The sequence below is a fragment of the Microchirus variegatus genome (genome assembly GCF_963457635.1).
Source record: "Microchirus variegatus genome assembly, chromosome: 13".
Classification (NCBI taxonomy): Eukaryota; Metazoa; Chordata; class Actinopteri; order Pleuronectiformes; family Soleidae; genus Microchirus; species Microchirus variegatus.
The window spans coordinates 19,417,437-19,438,214 of NC_139814.1; positions in this window are offsets into that span (position 1 = coordinate 19,417,437).

Sequence of the window (20,778 nt, forward strand, 5' to 3'; positions counted from 1 at the left end):
CAAAAACACACGCAAACGTATGTCGTAGTGAGGACACATCATTGACAGAAATGCCTGCATTCCCTAGCCCTTTTACCCTTAACCCTTACCCTAAAACCAGGTCTTAATCCTCTAAATACCCCTTTAAAGTTTATGGGGCCCAGACCAAATTTCCTCACAAAGACAGGTTTGTGTGTTTTTTCCAAATCTCCAAAGATATAAATGGATCCACTGCGTCATGGAGACATATTTTTAAACCCGACTAAAACAAAATCCAAAAAGAGTTTTCAGCCTTTCCTCAGTAAATCTGTAATGTGTGTTTCACATGCGCTGTATTTTCTAACACAGTGTTGCACAAACTATTGTGAGCCAACTCGCAATATAAATCACGACGAGCGCAAATTTGTGCATAATGTCGCAGCCATGTGTGTAAATACTCAACATCATTTTTAATTGGTAAACGAATCATTTCCACTATAAATCTCCAACTAAATGGCTGGAATAATTCTGCTAATTTGTTTGGCGACTCTAAAAGAGCTCTATTCTAACACGATATCATGTTTGAAGAGTAAAATCGCTACATTTATTTTGAACACACTTATAGTTTCTAAACCTTGTGTTGAGTGAATACAAGCATCTGTATCTCAGGCTGGTTCAAGACCAAGTCGGCCATTGTGTCCATGCCTAATTCAAACACAAATGGGTTTAAATTATGTTCAAATAATAACCGTAAAGGTGCACTTTTCTCAATACGAGGACAAGCCATATATCTGTGGAGGTAAAATAATCCATTTCCCATCAGTATAGGGTCAAGTGATACACATATCCTTTCTTTCGTTTTCAATCTGAATTATAACATTTTCTAAACATGGTGGTTTGTTGGTCAAAAACACAGACGCCATAATCAGGTTAAAAAACAACAACAACAACAACAACCCTCAGCAGCAGCAGGTTTGTTTAAGCTCTAAATGAGCAGTGTGCTGCAGAATGTGAGTAAGATCATGTCGGAATAATCTGCAGCATTGTCTAAATATAAATGCTTCCCTATATCCACTGCCTCCGGTCTGAAAACCAGTGACATGTAAAATTACATGGTCCGACACAACCGCACAACAGATGGCAAAGAACCTGAAGCTCAGTCTGTCACCGCACGCAGGCAATTTAACACAATGACGCCGCAATCCGGACGAGGACGGAGCTGTTTCTGCGGCGCATAATGGAAGCAAAGGTGCACTTACAGGCTCACAGTCTTACAGGCCTTCATTTCAATTACAATTAAAATTAATTGAACACTCGACCGATGAATCGGTCATCGAGTTAAAGTTGACAAATTGTAAAAAAAAAAAGAGGGAGAGAAAATGAGATCCAGGAGCGGGCAGAATAAAAAAAAAAAGAAAAGCGTTTCCTGGAGCTCCTCTGGGTATTTGTGTATTTGGTTTGTGTTGAGGAGAAAGCTGTGGTGATTCGGGTGTGGAGCGGTGGGCATAGCCTAAGAGGATTAGAGGAATAGGAATAGCAGTCGGTGGATTCAGTCTTCTTTTCTCTGGAAGTGTTTTTCTTCCAGGTTTGTCTCTGCAGGAGCGTCGATCACATAGCTCAAGCAAACCGCAGGCCGAGTCAGAGGAAACAGTCAAAGTATACTCAAAGGACACCAAATTGGAAGCAGCTTTGCATTGGACTCCATTCTGTTTTATGAGGAGAGATATTTAGAGGAGCTTTAAACACTCGAGGGTAAAAAAAAACAATAATGCAGTGATTAGACTTCATGTGAAAAGAGGGGGATGGCGGGAAGGGAGTCTGCTTTTCATCCGGGCTTAAAAACCTCTCTAGCTGCTCTTTAGTCCTATATATAATGCTCTGACAAATTATTTTTATTTGATTATTGCGTATAGGGTTTGGAGACCCCCACCTCCCCGTCGTCCCTTTGACCCCCGTCTGTGACCTCAAAGCAACCCCCGAGCAGAGCAGCGCTGAGGTCAGACCTCTGACTGCACTCGCTCAAACACAACAGGTGCAGCCACTTCAAAAGCTTTCATCAAAACAGGCCGAGACGCTGATGCAGCCAAAAAAAAAAAAAAAAAAAAGAGCAAGCCATAGAATTGAAAGCTCAGGGAAAGCGATGAGGTCGTTCAAATGTGAGAGGCTTCGTTTTGATCCGCAGGAATTCATGGCTTCACAGCAGCTTCTGCTCCTTCTTTCCTCCTCATCCTCCCCATCCTGCTGCTGCTGCTGCCGGGCACTTTTCGAGTTTACTTTCAGGTAAAGACTCGATGATCTCATGATGACAGGTCACAGGTCATGTTCTTCAACATAAAAACCAGGAGTAAAAGCCCACTTAACTCAGCAGGATCGCACGCCAACCTTACGAACGAGAGGCTGTTTACACGTCGTCGCTCGTTAACTTGTCTAAAATGGAATTCTAAGCATGTTTGAAAAGTGTTATATTTTTTCAAAAATAATCCTGTCCTCACACGCCGAGTTCTCAGAAACATCTTTGTCCACATGAAAACACTAAAACCCGCCGGTAAGTGCTGTCAAAAGCATGACGTAAGTCAATAGGTGGCGTTAGATCCTGCGTGAGCAGTGAAGGTGTCGACGAAAAAAACAGTTTTTAGACGAGGTTTTTTGCCGCCATGACAGGTGTTGCAGAGAAAATCTTCATTTTTTTAGAGACCCGATCAAAATACACAGATACAATTTTTCAAAAAATACCCTTCTACATTTCATAAGTAATGTATTTTTGACTCAACACAGTTGGTGCTACGTCGGCTTTTTACAGTACTCGTGTTTACTTTCAAATGACTGTCTTAGTCCGACTAAGATCTGACTTTTAACATGGTTTTCTTAATGTCATGTAACATGTTAGTCCGACTAAACTCGAGTTAGTCTCAGTCGGACTAACATACCTGGATAATGCGATTCATAGTCTGATTACTACTGCATGTAGACGCTTAGTCGGACTGGAGTCGGACTTGGCGTTCATACATGCAATGTACAGAAATACAGCACAATCTGTAGTTTATAGAGAGATAACAGCACCACCTACAGAGGCGGAGTCAGACATACACGGAAAAGAAATCGCTTTTCTCCTCCGCATGTATACTCAGACTCAACAAGTTGTCCGATTGCCTGTCTTAGTCGGACTATGGTTTTAGCTCGACAAGGTTAATTGTTGTGCTTTATACTCATGATTGAAAATTCTCCTTTATTTTCTTTGCATGTATACTTCTACAATAACAGTGTTGCATAGTGAATATTTTTCAAATTTATTGAAGAAGTTTTATTTGCTGTGTACTGTTGTGGTTTTCTGAGGTTTGATAACATTTGGACAGTCATGAGGATTTTAAAAGTAGTTATTTCCAATCTAGATAATAGGTTTTTTCGAGGCTAACAAATGTGACGGGGGGAAAATAAAACATGAAGAACCTGCTGTTTCCTGCCACTGGGCTCCAGCGGCAGCAGCTGAGAGGCGTTAATAGGCTTCTCTGTTTTGATGTTTCTGGAAAAAGGCAGCAGTACATCAGTGGTGGTAACAGTATCAGTGGGATCCTAACACTGTCCTAATCATGACAATTAAACATGTCTGCTAACAGCCAGCTCTCCTTTCATTTCACTGTTGTTCACAGCTTTTTATTTCCCCCCGTCCGCCTTTCATTTCACATGCCCACTAAATTAGCTTGGTGTTCAAGCTGTGCTAATAGCCTTTCATGTCCATATCAGAGACGCTTAAAGCCTTGAAGACAAAAATGCTCCAATTATCATATAACACACATCGAGTGTCCAGGAGCTGAATATCATCAGTCGCAGCCATGTTGGGAGACCGTCACATCGCTACTTATTCGTCGTGTAGTTTCTGGATTTGTTTTGATTGTGACTTTAATACTTTCAACGTGAATTGAATCTAATGTAGGGATCACAGCAAAGCCCACTTTATCTGTGTGAAGTAGGTCCTTGATCGTCCTTAATTAACATCTAAACTGGGAGAGGAAGTTCATAACGGTTGGCTCTTTTGTCGACGCGGCTAATTAACACCCATGAGGTTTCCATTATCCTGAATAAATAAATGAATAAACCAACATTTCAATGACCCTGGGAGAAGCTTTTTCAAATCAAAGTCTAATTCAAACCGTGCCGTATTCAAACAGTGGAAGGGCAGAGGTTTCCTGTTCCACTGTGCTACGGGCCAACGCGCAGCTTTACAGGCCGAGGACGAGTTTTTTTTGCCGTGAGAAAAAAAAAAAACCCCAGAAAATTAAGTAAATCAACAGAATCTCCTTCTCCGTCTCTGTGAGTCCTGTGTTAACAGTCCAGCTCCAGCACGCGTGTGAAAGGCCACTGATTGTCTAATTACGCGGCAAATCAAACGCACCTTTTGTGTGCCGTTCCTTTTTAATTTGATGGGCCGGCGGACAAATACGCTGCAGTTCTGTTCTGAAAGGTTTGCTCGACAGGTTTCAAACGTGACAGGCGACTCGACGAGGAACGACTTTGACGACGTTTTTGATCAGAAATGCGAGCGATATCAGAAGAAAGGCAAATGGAGATATACATTTATCGCTGTGCTTATATCGTGATATCGTTGAATGAGTTAAATAAAGTTAAACGTCCCTCACCTCATTCTTAGTTAGCATTTAGCCTTCTGTTATAGACGTTTAGCTACTGTAAAAACATAATGAGATAATTATTTTTCATCCTCAATTTCTGCCCAGGGAAAAATATTTACTCACAATGAGAGTGAATTTGGGAAAAATGACTCAAGGTCGGTAATTTTACAGCCATGTTGACAAGTTTCTTCTTCTATTCTATTCTATTCGCTTTTATGCAAATACCACAGAAGAAGAAGAATGGAAACAAAACAACATCAATGCTGACCCTGGATTGGGGGTTTGGGTGAGGTCACACCAGCTCGACCTCATATTGTTAAAGAGACGCTTCTTAAAGAAACAGACACTCGCTGCTAATGCTAATGTTCTTTTTTCATTTACTAATGTTCATGAAGTAAAATACATAGTAAACGCATTTTTTTTAAATCGTTTATTTAATTTAAGTTTTTATGTTAATAATTGAACATAAAATGTCCCTTAATAGATTATTGTATTATGTTAAACACATTTACAATTGACTGTAAAAAAAAAAAAGAAGTGATAATTAATTCTGTTTAAAACACATGAAAACATCTGAGAACTGATTATAATAAAACTATGGAGCGATAAAAGCAGCATCTGGACCTGGATGTAAGAAATTCAATCTGATAATTACAAGATTTTTATTTAATGTTTTACTGTCTTATTTCTCTAATATGTTCATGTTGAAAAGGGAATCTGAGATTATATCATGTTGAAATAGTCTTAAAAGTTGAATTATAACAACACATTTACTGGAAATAAACTCACTGTTACTATGCTTGGTCAGATTCTTCTCTCATCTCAAAGCTTAAACAAGTCGATGATTGACTTAAATTGCATGTAATTAATCGTCATTAATAACATTAAACAAACTTCCTAAATTATTTTTTTTCTTTTTTTATAAAGATTGTTGGAACATGCGACACAAACTAATGTCTGAATGTGTGAATGAGAAGTTCTGAGTGGCCGTTTCTGTGGTGGTCAAACCCTGGAGTGAACTTTACCATCGTCCCTCTCAGTGATGAGAGTGAGTGGATGAATGAGTGACAGCTGGAGGCTGGATGTTAAATCACAGGTCAACATCAACTTTAACGGTAACAAGAGCACAAAGATGATCTGATGATGAAGAGACGTCTTACACTCGGTGAACATCAGTGTCATTAATGTCCACCTCTTTTTTTTTTTTTTTTACTGCAGTTTAATTGTTGAATAAGTGTAATAAAACTCACAATATGTAGATCTCTTTAATCTTAAATAACAATTTTGCTGCAGTATAAATGATAGAATTATGTCTCCTGGTATAGTTTCTAGGACTGAGCTTCAGGAATATGACTTTATCATCCCATCAGTGATGTTACAGTTGGCCTGGTATTCTCACCTGCTTTTTAAAATCATAATAATTAGGATTTTTATCCTCATTTTATGTAAGAAGATAGACAAATGACTGATGGTTACATTTTAATTCTACCACACATCAGTGAGATAAGATTTTTGCTTCATCATCTTTTTTTAAACTATCAAATAACTATTTATTTATTTATTTATTTAAATACAAGTTTTGATGAGGATAATTCACTTGGTCAAATTTGCAATTTTGACTATTCTCAGAGAATAGAATGATGTCACCTGTAGTTTTATGTGTTTTTGTTTTAATCGAGCCCATTTCAGTGACATAAGAGTTGGCCTCTACAACAGAAATGCACCTAGTTTATTTCTTATTATGACAATATAACAATTAAATATATATCACAATATAATATGCCTCAATATCAGCTTTGATATATATTAATATGATGATGCCCTGTGGCTCAAATTTAACAGGTTTCTTCTGTTTTTTATCTAGGAGCAAACCTTAATATTCAATTATTTGACATTTTATCATAATTAGCAACATCTCCCAGCCCTTATTAATTATTATGCTAATGATTTTTATCATATTAGAGTTTATGACAATAGAAAAATGTCACTTCTTTTAGTTTAGTTTCATTCATTTTGTTGCAGAAATTTGCACTTAGGCTAAATTCTGTTTATATTTTATTGATGGTGGACAGGTCACTCCCAGAAATAATGCAGCAGTCACTTTTACACCTAAAATAAAATTATACACTGTAAATAATAAAAATAAGAAAGTGAATTCTACTTACACAGAACCATATTTACTGTAAATGACTGTGTCCTGATGCTGTTTTCACAGTAAAAGTTAATATCATCCTTAAAATAGAAAATCAGAGACATCTTTTCAGTGTCTTTGCAGTAATATTACTGTGATTACACTGTAGTTTGACAATAAATCGCACAAATATGATATTATACTGTGAATAATCCCAGATTAAATCTGTGAAATTATCATTATGTTGTTTATTTTTATTTATTTTTAAAAAAATGACACCTGAAATCTGTGGATTTATCTTCATATTTGACAGAGCAGCAGCCTCGGCCTGTGAGTGTGGGGGGGGGGGGAAACAACAACAATAAAATGTCACGCAGGAATGTGACGCGTTGTGAAAGGCTGCACGCCGATAATCCCATTGACAGCTAATCCCACTGACGGCTAATCCCACTGACAGCTCCACACACTCGTTAATCTAAGTCAGTGTCAGAGAGCGATGTTGTTGCCTGTGCGCTGGTGAAGTGGACACCGACCGTGTTTACTCTGCGCATTCCTGCAGCCTGCTGCTGCACACACACACACACACGCACACACACACACACAAAAGTTTGCGCAGATTTCTACTCACGTGACGTCAAAAAAATGACATTTATTTTTAATCAGAAAAGCGCCATAAACGCATAAAAAAAACCCTCTCCTGATGATTTGAATTGGTTATTATGAGACTGATTTCTAACTTGGTGAAAGTGTAAATGGAGAGTGATGATCGTTTTTAGTTGTTTAATTACACATTGCTCTTATTTAAATGATCCTGCATCTGGGTTTTATTTTATAATCCATGACACTGAGGTTTTCGTGCGCCCTGATGCCATGAGTTCATCCAAAACTCCCCATAAGTGAAATTATACTCTAACAACTGGAGCCGCGTGTGGATGATGAACTCACACACTGACCACCAGCATCATCATCATCATCATCATCATCACCTCGGGCACGTGCACATGCAAAAAGCAGAAGAGCAGAAGTTGGACCTACAGTGTGCGCTCCGCCGGTGCTGCCACTCTCGGTGCGCCAGTCCGCTGATGCAGGCTTTCAGCGCCTTCTCCTGCAGCATGCACGAGGACGCGCTGGGCGTGTAGAAGTCCAACATCTGGCCCGGACTCACGGCGGCCAGCACGTCCATGCAGTCAAACATGTTGGCGGCGCGTCGCTCAACTATTCTTGTGCGTAAAAGGATTTAAAGGGAGAAAAATAAGCGCAGATAACAACTCCATCAAACTCTGCTTTCCTTCCTCCCTCCTCCTCCTCCTCCTTCTCCTCCTCCTCCTCCTCTTCTTCTTCTTAACGCTGCAGATCTCGCTCCTCTTCTTCTCATTCGTCCCGCACTGGAATCATTAATTATTTCGAATAATAATAAAAAAAAAACTCCGTCCTCTAAAGGCTGATTTGCAGTTTGATCTCAGAATCCACCCGCGCGCTGCCACTGGCGTCTGAACGAGACTCTTCCATAATCATCATCATCATCATCATAATAACAATAAAAACAAAAACATCCCGACGTTTGCGCATTGAACCCGGCGCGTCTCGAGTGTCGGCTGCGGCGGCTGCGGTGAGAGGAGAGTCCGCCTCAGCAGGACGATCCTCTCCGTTCCCGAATCAAAAACCCAACACGAACGCGTCTCTAAAAGCACATGTTTCTCTCTCGGATGACGAACGGTTTCTCTCCGTCCTCCTGCTCCGCTCATTTCCAACTAGTTTTGCCAGAGAGAATGAAAGATTGAAGAGCCTAATATATGCGAGTGAACTTTCTATGAACCCTTTCCGAGGCTGCTGACCTTCAAATGACCCAGGCATGCTGACATCACTGCAGCTCCACCAGCGCAGGACACGGCGGAGAGGAGAAGCGCATGCAGGGGAGATGATGCTTTTTTATAAAAGTAGGTTTTTTTTCTATATTGAGTGAGAATAAAATAGACTTTGTTGCGCAAAAGCATTTGTAAAGCGAGCTGAGGAAGTGTGATCGCAGCTCTGACGGTGACACGTGTTTGTCTTCACGCGCACTGACAGGAGCATTTTCAGAGATAAACGGCCACAAACAACGCCAATAATACTGATTTATGGAGTTATGAAAGAGCAATATTTTATCTCAAGTAGGTCACAAAAAAAGAAAAACAAAGAGAAGACTCTATCTAATCTCCTTCATCACATTTATCTTGACAAAGTGCAGCAGGGACTGAATGTGTGTCATTATCTGCTCAGAGTCATCAATCATGAGCTCAAAGTGGAATCTTCCTTTAAAAGAACTTCTTCAGGGTGTCATGGTAACTTATTTTAACATTCCAGGAATTTCTGTGTTCACAAAAATCTTAATTGTTTATTCTCAACAAGATTGAGATTAATTGACTAAACTAAAATTTTAAATATCTGATTTAGTTCTATTTTTGTTTTATAACTCATGAAATCAAAAAGTCAACTTATATTATGTGAAGCATTCATTGTGCCATATAAACATGTTATGAAAAAATGCGTTAAAAAATTATTCATTACAAATAATCGTGTTCCTTATCATCACTACAAACACCTGCCGCCCTCAGACCAGAAGATAAGACATTTATGATTTACTGTAGAAATAGTTTTTTTCTTCACGTGTATTCATCATGTATTACACAAATCAAATATACACAAGGTATGAGTCCATGTATGTATATACTGTATATATATGTGTATGTATGTGTGTATATATGTGTATATATATGTGTATATGTATATGTGTGTGTATATGTATATTTATATGTATATATACATATATGTATATATATGTATATGTATATGAATATATATGTGTATATATATTTATATAAATATATGTGTATATATACATATATATGAATATATGAATATATATACATATGTATATATACATATGTATATATATATATGTATGTATGTATATATATATGTATGTATATATATATACGTATGTCTACATATACATATACATATGTATATGTAGACAAAAAAGTGGAAAAATACACCACAAAGCAACTCATACAAAACAGTTTTATGAATCATAATCAGCTTCTTCAACACAAATCTCCAGCTAATCATCGTCAAACAAACACTCGAGATAAGAGAATGTGAATGAAGGTGGTGAATGAGTGAAGTGTGTGTGTGTGTGTGTGGGGGTGTGTGTGTGTGTGTGTGTGTGTACAGCACGTATGAACTAATCATGGCCAATCAGTTGAGCAGGATAATATAGTGACTTCTCCTCCTCAGCTCCACACAAGAAAACTATATATGTTTATATACCAGGATAATCCCACTGAGATTGCAAATCCATGGCAGAGAGGCAGCACCAACAAACACACACATCAACAAAGACAACTCATCCAAATTACAACAAGACAATAACAGACATCAGAGAACCAAACGACAGAAACCTGAAAGCAGTGACGGATGATCCAGAGAAACCAGATTGTGGAGTTTGAGAGCGTTCTGCAGATTGTTCTAATCTGAAGGAGAACAGGAGTGGAATGCCCTTTTTTTCTCTCCACACTCTGTTCTGTTCGCACACTGGGGACGAAGAGTCAAATGACAAATGTAACGGAGAAGCAGACTGATAAGACCTTTGTATAGACGTCTGTACTTATGAGAGTGTAGACGTTTTGTGATGAAGAGAATGGAGGCATGGTCTACACAATCTAGCATAATGCAACACATGGGAATAGAAACCAAGAGTCGTTTTAATTTCTTATACAAGACATTCATCATGTGGTCTTTCTTTGAACAAAAAGTCTGTTATTTTATCTTAAATTTAAAACATTTCTTGGCAAAATATCTGACAATTAGAAGTCTGTATGTTATCGTTATATAAATGAAAATTGGACATAAAATTAAAAAAGTACAGACCGTGTAATACTGACTTGTATTAAAATCCCGAATTATCCTTTTTCCAACACAAGCTATAGGCAATCTGATGAAAAAAGTATTCATTTCAGTAATTCATTTTCACCAACTACATAAACACATCTGAGCAAAAAATACTCTTTAGAAATGGATTGAATTTGTGGAAATACTTATTTATACTTTCGTTATACTTACTTTTTATGAACAAAAACTAAAAAATAAGTCAATTTCTTCTGCACAATTATAGCTTCTCTTGTTCTTTTTTTTCTTTTTTTTTTAAAGGATAACATTTTTCATAATTTTGACTCAACAACACATAAGAAAATGAAAAAAAATAATTTTGTAAAGCCTGAAGATGTGACCTGTATTCACACACACACACACCCCAGGATGTCCATATAAGGAAGTTATGTATTATTTTCGGCAACAATCTACCAAGGGTGCTCCTTGGTTAAGTATATAAGCACAGTGCTGAATATGAGTCATTGTGACCCAACGGTCCGTCTATAAGCTGTTTCTTCTACACACACACACACCAAAAAAGCACTTTTATAATGTCGACATGTTGTAAAGTGACAAGTGCACAAAGACTCGTCCTGGGCTGTAGCTGATGCACGGACATGAGTGTGTAGCAGCAGGACGCACTAATGCCTCATTATTCACCACCGGAAACCAAATGAACGAATGAAACGAGAGTCTGTCGTCTCATTTACCCGTCGCAGCAAACGCGGGAGGGGGGGGGTCACGTGACTCGAAGCGTGATGCATGCCGCAAATATGAATTTCACTGAATAATAGCAGCGTTATATGAATTCAATCACGCCATTAAATGCCCCTGCTGCCCCATTAAATGCTCAACCTCCTACATAATGTGCATATTATACTTATTATATCGTGTTCTGATAATACTCATCATCGCTCTGTGATTCCATTTAATTACAGACGACGACCACCGCAGGTTAAAGCACGCAATTCATTTTGGCTCAAGGTGAAACGGGTAGGATCTGTTTGAGCCACGTGGTTGCTGGTTCGTGTCCCTGTCCTTTCTGTGTGGAGTTTGCATGTTCTTGCTGTGTGTCCGTGGGTTTTCTCTCACATTGGACTCTTACTGTACACTCCTTTAGGTGTGAATGTTTGCCCTGTAATGGACTGGTGACCTGTCCAGGGTCAACCCTTCCTTTCACCCTATGTCAGTTGGGATTGGCACCAGCGCACACTCATGTGGAGGATGAAGTGGTAGACGATGGATGAATGGATAAATAATTCAATAATAACCTTTCAACATAATGTAAGTCAAGTGATCTTAGAGCGACTGGACCTGGGCTCTCTTTATGACCTCACAGTTCAAACGGGTTCTTCTTTCTAGTGTTGACAAGTGTTTGTGAATGAGCACAGCAGGGAATCAAAGACACTAATTAAGCTTTTGTTGTCATAGTTTGTCAGCCTAGAAGGGCCACGTTATACTTCTACATCTGCGTAATGCGTTATCCGACTGCGTAACCACGGAGACCCCTCGAGCCTTCATAGTTCTCCGTCGTGGTGCCGGATACGCACTGCAATTTCCCTCCCGATCAGTAGGGGTCGCTACGTGAGGTTGTTGTGCTTCTGATTACAGTGAGCAATGGCGTCCGAGAGAGAAAGACTGTTGTTGTGTCCCGGTACGGGGTTTTAAGATCATTTGAGGCGAGAAATGAGCCATGTAGAGTCTAAACATGTGGTTTGTGTATTAAGATATGCTGTATTGATAGTTTGGCAGCGACGTTGTCAGCGGTGATCAGCTCCGCCTCTGTGGACGCTCGGTGCGCACAGTGAGCCGGCACAGAGCAGCGTTACCTCGGCCTGTCCTGAGGACCAATCACAGCCGTAGCTGTCTCCGTTGTCCCATGACGGAGTGACGGACACTTAAAAAATATTTCATGCAGTCGGAGACGACGGAGAGGCTCTGCAGCGACGTAAAGGCCTCTCCGTAACCGACGTAGAGCACTTTATGTAGTACGGAGTATAAATTGGGATTACATGAACTGAGCTTCTGCAGTGAGTGTGAGGCACAGACGTCTGTGTGTCTTTATTGTCGTTACACAAAATGTACAACAAAATCACATGCAGTCCCATTCAGAGCAATCTAACTATCTTAGTACAATGTAATAAAACTAACTATCCAACTTTCACCACGAAACACAACACTGCTGCACTGAGGAAACACAGAGAATCCTGTTGAGCTGAAAAGTACGTACAGTCCTGCGTTGATAGATTTAAAATGCACACGCTACAGCTTTAAGATCGTAAAGCAACAGCAAACGATGTCTGTGTCTGTGGAGCTTCTCCCCATCCGAACATCTCGCTTGGCTGAGCTGATCTTCACTCATTCTTCAAGGCCCAGAAATATGTTTCCCAAAAGTTACATTTCCATTTTTCACCAATCTGCTCCCTCATCACTGCTCCCCGTGGTCAAAAGCAGAGGAAATGTTTGTTCTGCACTTTTTTTTTACGCCGAGAACAAACTTTGTTAGAGTGGCAAACATTTCTCTCTAGCAACGCGGGACACATCTGAACAACACCAAGACAATACTACAGGATCTTTTTCATTTCCCCAGAAAATGCAGTTGGGAATACTGAGATGTTTTTCTTTTACTACACCTGTTTTGGTCGAAAAACTCCAGTAAATGCAATGCAGAGTCAGCAAACAATTGTTTTCCTCTTTGCTCTATAATGCTGGCTCTTCTTCCAAATATGATCTGTGACTTCTTTCATATTCTGTCTCTGTTCATTTCCTACGGGAGAAAAATAGAAAAACGATAGCAAGAACAAGCCAAATGTTTTGAATAGGACTCGGTTGAAAATGTTATATGACGACCGGGAAGCAAACAGGGAAAACGATCCCTGAGGTTAGTAATTATTTCAGTGCCATGTTGTTTTTTTCTCTAACCATCACGACCAAATGCTTTAGCCGTGTTTTATCATGTATTTGACTCTAATTTACAAAATCGTGCGGTATAAAAAAAAAGACCAGCGTGGCCATTTTTATCGCCTTACGTGATTTTCGTATTCCCATAGCAGCCTCCGCATTATGGAGGACAAATGCGGCATGAACTTCACTTCCACTGAAGCTCAGCTTCTCTGGGAGTCAATGGAGCAGTGGGCGGACGCGGATGCTGGGCATCTGCATGATGATTGGAGGAACTGTCTGGAAGGCGGAGCCAGAGTTTGATTGACCGAGTTGCAGAAACCTTTTCTGCCTCAGCCCTGTGTGGATTTTGTGTAGACCGATAGCAGCTCGTTGTGTGTTATTTGCTCGGTGCTATAAACACTATTATAGCATTTCAGTTTTGCATAATTATCACGTTTTCCTTGTTCTAGTTGGTAGTTTGCAGAATTTATGTATAAATAACTGGGCCTGAAATGAGCTTCCGCTGTCTCAAAGACCAGCAAAACGCCACTGGTGACCAGCGAGATGTCACCTCCTGGGCTCTGTAAGTGTGTGCTTTGTTGTGATTTATGAATCGTCGTCTGTGAAACATCACGAGAAGTTTGAAAAAACGCCGCTTTCCACCGTAGCCGCGAGCAGAGCGGCCGGCGTGCTGGAACACCAGAGGCGAGCGGACGGACACGTATGATCGTGTCTGATGGAGCAGAGAACAGAGTAGAGAGGAGGAAGGCTGGAGAAGCACGGTTGGCCTGAGCCGCCGCGCAGCACATTGATCCCCACGGAGCTCATGAATTTTGCAGGGAGCCTACAGCAGAGCTGAAACAAGAACCTCTGAACCCCCCCCCCCCCCCCCACCCCTCCCCTACACACACCAGCTGACCCCCTGCAGTTCAGCCTGTGTAACAGTAACCCGTGGATACACACACACACACACACACACACAGAGCCCCGGTCAGCACAGGTAATGAATCCACCTGAAAATCCACCTGTAATTAGAAGGTGATAATGAACCCGTCCATCAAGATAAGCCACTTTTTGGCATTGTTGCTCCGCAGCTCATGGCCACCGCTGCCAAAACCCAGCAGGCCGTGACAATACACAGCGTAGCTGATCATTTAATAAGGCCGGGTAACGGATGACAGCTTCGAGGATGAGACACACACACACACATAGCGGCTGCTATTTTCATCCACTTTCAACACCTCCTCTGATTGGCTGAGCTCAGTGCTGAATCTGCGGCGTCCACATTAAACCGGTTGTTTCATGGCATATTTATGAGCGCCGCTGAATTTTGACGCTCACAATTCATCTGTGGGTCAAACACCATCACAGCTATATTTAGTTACACTTGCCCTCGGCCTATTGGTAATTTAATTGGAGCAAAAATATTTTCCACTCAGGTTAAGTATCACGCCGAAGCCTGCATCGGAATGATGTCTTTGTGTTGCAATGTGATGCGCAGAGAGAAACGAAGGATTAGTTTTCCTTTCAGTTTGCATCATTAACATAAATTCTTCATATTTAATCGGTAGGAGGACATTCGTGGAGTGAATAGCATCTGTTTTGGGGTTTTATTTAAAGTGTTGACTCTCCCTGTAGTTCAGGTTAATATTAAGCATTTATCAATGGATCATGTGATGCAGGTTTTTAATTATATCAACAAAACTAGTGTAGTATGCAAATTAACATTATTTTTAGGTATAATCATTCATGCACTTTTAGTTTTCAATTACTTTTTGAATTTTATTTTTATTTTTTTAACATTTTTGTGCACATATGTACGCTCCGTACATATGTGCACAAAAATGTAAAAAAAATAAAAAAATACATTTAAACAAACAAAATTCCCCGAAGTGACATGAGAAAAAAAAAAATGATGAAAAAAAAAAAAAATTTAAATCTCGAGTTTCAAAGTTGAGATCTCGAGTTTCCCCAAAAAATCTTAAAAAAAAAAAATAGAAAAAAATTTTTTTTTTGGTTTTTTTGGGAAACTCGAGATCTCGACTTTGAAACTCGAGATTTCCCAAAAAAAAAAAAATTCCGTCATTTTTTTTTTTCTCATGTCACTTCGGGGGCTCCGTACATATGTGTGTTTATATAACTTTAAAATGTTGGCTGTTTTATTTTATCCCCGGAGAGCACTCTGTGTGAGCTCTATAGTAAGTGCTCGAAGTGCTTTATAAATAAAATGTTTATTATTTTATTTTTAGACCATTTTAGACCATCCTAATGACAAGTTCAAGGCAGAAAAAAGTTGTGCTCCAACTTTAAAATATGCTCTAAAATGCTTATATTATTCTGGTTCGTCTCAGTCTCTGAAAGAGCGTTTCCTCCTGTGTGGACAGACTGAACAAAGCCAAGAGGCAGTGAATGTGGAGAGGAGGGGAGGATGCTTTATTCTGGAAAACATGATTTATCACCCCTTCAGTACATTTTGTTTTCCACAAAAAAAAAAAAATAGTGTATGTGTTGCAGCAGGGCTACATATCATCACTTCAACAAACAGCTTCCCAACAGTTTGTGAAATGAGCACATGCAGAGCCTTTAGAGAGAGAGAGAGAGAAAAAAAAATGCAGCCTGCACAAAAAAGTGAGAAAATGTCAAATTTCCCATCAGGAAATGTGGATAATGTGAAGGATACACAAAAGCAGGAAACAGTTTGACACTGAGTTAGTGAGGAAAGTAAAAATGTGGAGGTCAAGTGGAGTGTGTGTAGGAGGATTTAAACACTAATGAACTGAGTTCAGCTCACTAATCAAGGAATATTCTGTCTGCTACAGCAGCGATTTGTCAAACCTGGCTCTCGTTAAAAAGAGAAAAGTCCTGGTTTGTGATTACATCATGTAATGTTTCAAAGTGGCATTAACCTGTTAACCCCCCCCCCCCCCCCCCCCGCCCACTCTGCAATTCACTTCACCTCCTGACCCCGCGACCTGTGTCCACTTCCGCCTCACTCGGCAAACGACTCTGACGATAATGCAGGACATTTCAACAGCCATGGAAAACACTGACTCCACTCAGGACGTCGTCGTTGTTGTTGTTTTTTATATAGTGAACAGAAACTATTATTTATGTGCTGTGTCCTTCATGTGAAAACAGGCTCAGCAAAACTATCAGACCTGAGAGGGAGCGTTCAAAACCACTCACTTCCTGTGTGCAGTGCAGGAATGTCATCAGGAGACACTAGAGCCAAACATACACTGACTATAGAGTGTTTAAATCCACAGAGATTAATGTATCTCACCCTTATACTGCCCCCTGGTGGGGGTGGAGATTATTCCAGACGCACAGTTGTCCGATGTCTTCAACTTCCTGATAAACTTGACCCAATTCTACTCTGGCGAACACTTGGACATCCTGATTAAAACAGAGCTGAAACAATTAATCGATTATTAAAGGTGCATTATGTAATAAATCTAAAGCAACTGGCCATAAAATCCTCCTAATATGTCACAGAGACTCAGGAATAATGTTCATATAACAAACTGAACTCACCAACAACAACAGTACAGACAAAATATTTGCATTAAAAAAAATATTTTGCAGACTGCAAATCATGTTTATGTTTTGAAATCATGTTTTGGCATGTGGCGCCACCTACCGCCGTCTACCAATCATTGCTGTCAGTAGAGTCTTAGCTGCCGAGCAACCACGGGTTGCCAGTTACGTCAGAAAACGAAACCTAAAAGACCTCGGTATTTTGAATTTGAATGTAGTAACTGTTTTTGGCCAAATTCTTACATATGGCACCATTAATCGATTACTAAATTGCTGTGACGGCACAAATGTACCATAGTGACTTAACAGATGGTAAAGTCCGATGTCAGCATAAAACTAACTAGTCCAGGGGCTTTAGCTTAAGGGGTGTGGCCAATCAAACATCATTTCCCTCCACTGTTTAATTTCCTGCAAAGTTTCATGACTTCAAGAAAAAATTTAAAAAAATTTAATTAATTTGAGAGAGAAATAATTGTTCCAGATCCAGCAGCTCGAGCTCCAGGCCTGAATCATTAGTAGCGAAAATGCATGAAGATATTTAAAAACCAAATGTGCAGAACAAGAATTAAACAGATTGAATATTAAAGAGAAATTATAATATTAAAGTGATAAATACCAAACAAACCCATTAATACTGTGAAAGTACAGTATAAATAAATTCATCAGCTATAATACATCAGAAATGCAAATTTATTATGAACGGATGCAAAGGGAACAGAGTTAATCGCACATACATGAGTATCTGCATCTGCTTTCCACTTAAAGTAGAACATCGTCCATTTTTCTGTCACTGGTTACAGACTTTTATTTTCAGTACAATAAGCTTCCTGAAATAAATAATCTATCAATATGTGTTTATTCGCTCATTACAGACCATTTTCTACAGAGTCGAACAGCGTTCTTAGTCGTGTGATGGACACACAGGCACAGTCCTGTTTGTAAGACAGTAGTGAAATGACAGGAGAGTGACATGACGTGACGCATGTGAGAGAGAGACACGCATGTTTTTTTGTAATCGTCTGAAAATGACGTGCGATGTGACCCAAATATAACTGCAATTTAAACACTTGAAAGCACTCAGGGTACATTTCCATTACTGGGGTAATTATGGATGGATAAAATTGTTAATTAGAGTCCGAGCACCAACTGGTGTGAAGGTCCTATTTTATCCGCTCTGGTTATTATTATATTCTCCCCATATTTTTCCTTTCACTGACTAATTGAGTGCACTTTTGAGGGCTTTGCCATTTGCAAAAACTCACCAACTCACCCTGTTGCGGAAACCAGAAATCGCAAACTGACCGAGTTTTAGCGAGATCCGACAAATGTTGCAGGAAGCATAGTTAAAAAAAAAATAAAAAAACGCAACACATTTTCACATTTTGTGTTCCCACTAGCCATGCACCAGGCTCCCACCCTGACAGACACCGCCCCCGCCTTCCTTTTCATCTCCATGCAGATTACCGTGGCAACCATGGTAGGGGCCAAAAGTGTGTTTGAGGACAAATCAAGCCGTAGGCTTCTGCCCCATCTCTATTCTTTTTTATTCTTTTTAAGGCCGATTGGTCCATGATTATAACCTGAGTTGCAAAAATAATTTTTTAATCTTTTTCAAAGTGATACGGTTTCATTGCAGTTACTTTGGTGAGGATTATGGTGACGTGAAAATGCTAACGTCGTCTCGTACCTGCTCCTCAGTCCATGTGCAGCCCGACGCCAGACTGAAGCGTAAACAACAGGCAGCACCTCACGCATGAATAAATTAATGCTGCTGCTGCGTAGGAGAGATGATCAACAGATTCAATAAAGCACCTCTGCCCCTCAGCTGCACAGTTAGACGCTGAAGTGTGCTATGTTAAAGTTATAAGCACAAGCCCAACCCCCCCCCCCCCCCCCCATGGTCATGACAGGGCATTTCACGTCAAGTGCACATTATGTCTTCTCTGTACAAGACAATAGCCAATAAACATTGACTGTGTGGGCTGATTGTGATTGGTTAAGGATGTGTACCGCTGGCCAGAGGTATGGAAGAGAGACCCATTACAAACTAGAAGGCAATAAAGTGAGCTCATTTACTCCTAACAGCCTAACTACCTTCAGCAATGGGTCCCCTGCTGGAAATTTAGGTCGATGGAGAAGCAGTAATTACACTTCTGTCTAAGTGTCTTAATGTGACTGCCTCCATTGTTTACTTCTGTCTCCTACAAAACACTGGCTGATGGATCATTTTCATTTCCAGTTAAACCTGCGAGTGTGTGTCTGTGTAGCTGTGTCGCCACGAGCGCGTGCACGACTGCGTGGCTTCATTCCTTCTCCATATTTTAAGATAACACAATATAATGTCATCGTCAGTCCAATGCAATTTGCTCCGTCGGTGGAAAAAGCTTTTTTGGAGATTAGTTGATGTATGTAATCAGTGTGGTTTTACACGTGTCTTATAGGATGAGGCTAAAAATGCATAACATTTTACTACCATTGTGTTCATCTGATTCACAAAACTACAATCAACCAGACCTTAAATTGCTGCAGAATATACGACAGATAGAAGCTCATCACCGCCTAAACCATTGTCTTTCTGCTGTACGACACTTTTTGTTTTTGCAAAAATATTTGAAAACAACTTATGGTACCACGGAATAGCAATCTAAAATCTAAAACACATAAGTTTCTGCCTTAAATTTAATCTGATTGTACAATTGTTGGTCCCTCAGTGCAATTTGTTTTATATCCAAACCTTAACCACTTTTAACCACTTACAGTTTAACTTCAGACCTCACATTGCCTTGTCATAATATAATATAATATAATATAATATAATATAATATAATATAATTAGCCTTGTTTAATACTTTTAAGATACACAACTTTCCCCTTTGGGATAAATAAAGTCAAATATACCACAACCATGAAAAAGAAAAACAACCCTGATGCTTACCCCTAATTTTAATCTAACCACAATTCAAGTTTTAGTCCTAATCTTTACCAGTTCCTTAGAAATAAGCTTGTGGGTAATTAGGACCAGGTTTTGGTCTCTATGAGGGCTAGTGGTCCTGACAAGGTCAGTGTTTATGCCAGAAAAGGAGGAAACAAATACAATACAAATGCTTGTCCAAACATCATCATTTAAGACCCCATTCTAAACTTAATTAAAAGTCAGAGACTTTACACCTACTGAGAATATGTCTGACAAGATGACAAACACACACACACACAGTTCTTCTGTATTTGTAGAGAAGATCCACGGAGCTCAGTCATCATTTCCAGACAACCCTTTCTCCTAAAAACAGACTATAATAGTCCAGTTGACGTTCATATATCTTTGACCAGCTTTTTCAAATTTATCCTTGCTTATTCCCTCTTAGTGAAGATGAACCTTCATCTGTTACTGGTCGTTTTTTCCACTGCGTTTTGCACATAGTCGCTGAAAACCAGGGCCAAATTCCTTGTGTGTTCAGTCATTCTCAGGCAGCAAAGATGATTCTGGTCCTTTGACTGAGCCGACCTTTGGAGGAACGAGGAGAATTCAAGATCTGTGCTATTTTATTAGTGCATCATCCAATCATTTCTGGCCATTTTCCTGGTCTGGGAAGTGGCGGTGGGGGATCCCTCAACATTCCTAGGCCAGATGTATATACAGACACAGTCATACATACAGACACAGAAGAGGAGCAGTGGTTTTATTTCTAGTTCATTCTGAGTTTCTGATGATGATGATGAATGAAAACAGAGTTGTCC